At 45.4% G+C, this 3234-nt stretch overlaps 1 protein-coding gene across 2 annotated transcripts in view; it reads right to left on the bottom strand.

Moving 5' to 3' along the window:
* Positions 1 to 2520, bottom strand: part of Sec23b (SEC23 homolog B, coat complex II component) — a 34890-nt gene extending 32370 nt beyond the window's left edge. Inside the window, exon 1 of one of the 2 annotated variants that reach the window (XM_021194398.1) lies at positions 2425 to 2520. The gene's annotated coding sequence lies outside the window, so the exon portion shown is untranslated. Of the gene's footprint in view, positions 1 to 2406 lie in introns of both variants that reach the window. The other variant, XM_021194397.1, reaches the window with a different exon arrangement.
* Positions 2521 to 3234: the final 714 nt, after the last annotated feature.

Raw genomic sequence — 3234 nt, 5'->3', positions numbered from 1 at the left:
CCACCCCCATACACCACACCACCCCCATACACCACACTACCCCCATACACCACACCACCCCCAAGGTACCCAGGTGCTTTCTGTGTAGTGTCCATCATCTTCCAGGAAAGTCAGAGCAGGAACTAAGACGGGGCTGGAAGAACACTGTGTTCTGGCTCATTCCTCAAGACATGCTCAGCCTGCTTTCTTATACAATTCAGGACCACCTGCCTCAGGGTAGCACTACCCATAGTGGGCTGGACCCTCATACATCAATCAAGGAAATGCCCCACAGGCCTATCTGATAGAGACATGTATTCAGCTGAGGTCCCCTCTTCTCAAATGACCATGGCTTGTGTCAAGTTGGCAAAAAAAGATAAATAAAATAAAATAATCAGGCTACTTTCTCAAGCCATCTCTGTAGTACTTGAAAAAAAAGTAGTCAAAAAGGTTAAAGGTTGGACTACTTGAACATTTGTTAACTTGTGCAGTTGGATATCACTAGTAATTATTTCTTTGTGATGTTAAGGGTCAAAGGCAGGACCCTGTGCATGTGAGGCAAGCACTCAAACACGAGCTACAGTTCTCAGACGAGCCAATTTCAACTACGTGTCTAAAGGTAAGTCTCAAATTCTGTTTCATGATCCAACAATTTTTCCTGATTCCCTTCCTTTATCAATCAAAGTAAATTCTGTATGAAATGTCACATTCAAAGTAACCTTGGTTTTTGTGTACCCGTCATCATGTTGTATCCCACCACCACATTGCTAACTGTAGAGAATAGAACTGTATGCTGATCTGAGAATCCGGTTATTAACAGGAAGCAGCTTGGCACCGAAGCATTTCTAATGGGCATACCACAACTATGAAAGGAAGTTTGCTTTTGTATTAAGTCTCACCATGTTTGCTTATGATCATCCTTGAAAGACTCTCAGACTCTTTAACAATTAGTCTTTCAGATGAAGCTTTCAGTCTCAGATAACCCATCGTTGTTAAGCAAATGTATCCTATGTGTGATCGAAAATACACTGACACATGGTCAACTGAGCAAGCCAATCGGGAAAGCAAAAAGAACTGGTCCAGTGGGTAAAGTGCTTGCCACGTAAGTCTGACAACCTGATCAGATCCCACAAAAAGATGGAAGGAAAGACCCATGATCACAAAAGTTGCCTCTGGGTGGCTTGACAGGTGCACACACATGTAAATCACATGTTCAAGCAAGTAAGTTGTTAAAAAAAGGAAAGCCAGAAAACTGAACCAAGAAGAAGAAGGAGGAGGAGGAGGAGAAGGAGAAGGAGAAGACAACAACGACGACTAAACCTATGAAATGAGAATGGAAGCATATTCTTGTAATTTCCATATTTGGGAGGCTGAGGCAGAATCAAGAGAGTTCAAAGCCTCCTGGGTTACATAGGGATAGATATAGATATATAGCTATGTCCTGCAAATAATTTTGGTGAGCACAATTTTACATACCCAGAAAAGCAAATTAATTATTCTACCATACAGAATCTATACAACAAAGTCCCAAATGTCTGTTCCAACTGAAACTCTAACACATCTACTTGTTAGTTGTGGCAAGCCCAGGAAGATAAAACCAACTACACAGAAAGCGCTTAGGCTAGTAAGTAAGTCACAGCACATTCTAACATCACCATTGCCAGCATAGGGGTGACTTCAGCAAACCCATTAAATAATGGGGTAACCCCTCTATAAAGTTCTTAAATGTACAAGTCCCCAAGCATCAACATATTAACACCTGTTACTTCCCACTGCCTCCTTTCCTCGACTTACTCTAAACCAGCTTCTTAATCCTAAACACGTAATCCACGGAGGATTTCAGTGAATTCATGAATCCTCTGGAGTTCTATGTATTTTTATTAAATTCTATGTGCTGAGAAAAACGTACATTTTCCACTGCTCCTATCAAACTCTCAAAAAGTAAGGGTATCTGAAGAGGTAAATAGCCGAATGGATGAATGACTGAGTGAATGAAGAGAGAGTGAGTGAGTGAGCGAGTGGATAAAAGAAAGGAATCCAATAAAATATCTTAGCCACTCTATAAACTCTCCAGGACATAACTTTCCAGGACTTAGTAACCATCTGTAGACACAGTTAAAATACCTAACCCTGTGCTGAAGACTTGGTTTCCGGTTTCATTTATCACAAAGCAAAACTCAAGGTTTTCATGGGGATTCCGTCCTTCCTGATGTTCAAGCCACCACCAACACCCCAATTCCGAGGGTTAAGGAGTCAGAAACCGGCTGTCGGCTCTCAAGCATGGCGCGGACGAGTCACTTCTGAGCCGGCTTCTGGGTCATCAACTCCCTCTGATTCCTCCCATAGGCAAGCCCACCTTGCCCCGGCATGTCTGGCTTCGGCCCTCCTCCTAAGCGCCCCATCACCGTGGCAGATCCAGCCGCTCACCTGTCCGGAGCCACTCACCGGGACCGAGCCTTCCGCGCCCCACAGTCACCAGAGCTAGGCTCCGGCTTCCACCGCCAAGTCCACCTCAGCTCACAGTCGATTGGTCGCTGCTCCAAAACGTCATTTCGCGGCGCCATGCCCTAGCCAATCAGAGAGCGTTTCTCTGGCTGACCCGAGAAAGTGAAACAGTCAGAAAAGCTGCGCCTCCATCTTTGAACAGGGCAAGGCCGTGGTTTCTCGCCCTACAAACTTTAGAATGTAGAGTTCCTTAGGATACATACTTTCTTGATTATATCCTTAAATTTTTTTTCTCCTGCACAGAACCTCAGCGCCTGCGGAACCGTCATCCAAGTGCACCCAGCACGCCTCAGGGAACCTCCCTGACACACCATGACGTCTGTTTGCCCCAGAGGGAAGTCCCTGTCATCGCCTAGCTACCGGGAAGCGACAGTAGCGACGCGTAGCCCGGTGTTGTCAAGAGAGGCCCTCAACCTGCGGGAAGGGACTGGGAGGGCACCAAGAATCTCGGCAGCTAACTTATGTTCTTTTTGAGCTCAGCAGGTGCCGGTGCTCTCTTCGTGGTACAAAACCTTCCCTTCTCGTTGCTGCTGTGGTTTCTGCGCTCAATAAAAAACTGTTTCTGGCGATCATCCTCCTTGCCATTCCCCAGCAAGGAAGTGAGTAATTGGGGATGGTCTTAGTCAGGCACTTAACGAAACTAACACAACTTTCTGTGACCGCCGCAGTCATTTTTACACTTTCTTACAAGTGGCAAAAAGAAAGAAAGAAAGAGAGAGAGAGAGAGAGAGAGAGAGAGAGAGAGAGAGA

This window comes from Mus pahari, chromosome 3, assembly GCF_900095145.1.
Source record: "Mus pahari chromosome 3, PAHARI_EIJ_v1.1, whole genome shotgun sequence".
NCBI classification, from domain to species: Eukaryota; Metazoa; Chordata; class Mammalia; order Rodentia; family Muridae; genus Mus; species Mus pahari.
This window is presented reverse-complemented; position numbering and strand designations above follow the sequence as displayed.